General features: G+C 38.5%; 1 long non-coding RNA gene across 1 annotated transcript; it reads left to right on the top strand.

Annotated features, from left to right (window-relative positions):
- Positions 1 to 7: 7 nt before the first annotated feature.
- Positions 8 to 416, top strand: LOC106322339. The gene is made up of 3 exons (XR_001266362.1): positions 8 to 105; positions 181 to 257; positions 353 to 416. It is a non-coding gene; the product is annotated as an uncharacterized LOC106322339 (long non-coding RNA).

The following is a 416-nucleotide window of genomic DNA, read 5'->3' as shown; positions in this document are numbered from 1 at the left end:
GCTCGTGGGTTGAGATACCTTCATGAAGAGTGTAGAGTTGGTTGCATTGTTCATAGGGATATGCGTCCTAATAACATTCTCCTCACTCATGACTTTGAGCCTTTGGTAATAATAATCATCTTAACTTTTTCTGCTCTTTTGCGTGTGTGCCAAGCTTGAAGCATTATAACAAATATATAGGTTGGAGATTTTGGACTAGCGAGATGGCAACCAGAAGGTGATAAAGGAGTGGAGACAAGAGTAATTGGAACTTTCGGGTACTGTTTATGGCATAATCATTGAGATAATCACCTTTTTGATTTACTTGTGGGACACGTTAATGAAGCTTTAAGTTCTGTTTCTTTTTCTGTAGGTACTTGGCACCTGAATATACACAAAGTGGACAGATTACAGAGAAAGCAGATGTGTACTCTTTT

This window comes from Brassica oleracea, unplaced genomic scaffold (genome assembly GCF_000695525.1).
Source record: "Brassica oleracea var. oleracea cultivar TO1000 unplaced genomic scaffold, BOL UnpScaffold16039, whole genome shotgun sequence".
NCBI classification, from domain to species: Eukaryota; Viridiplantae; Streptophyta; class Magnoliopsida; order Brassicales; family Brassicaceae; genus Brassica; species Brassica oleracea.
This window is presented reverse-complemented; position numbering and strand designations above follow the sequence as displayed.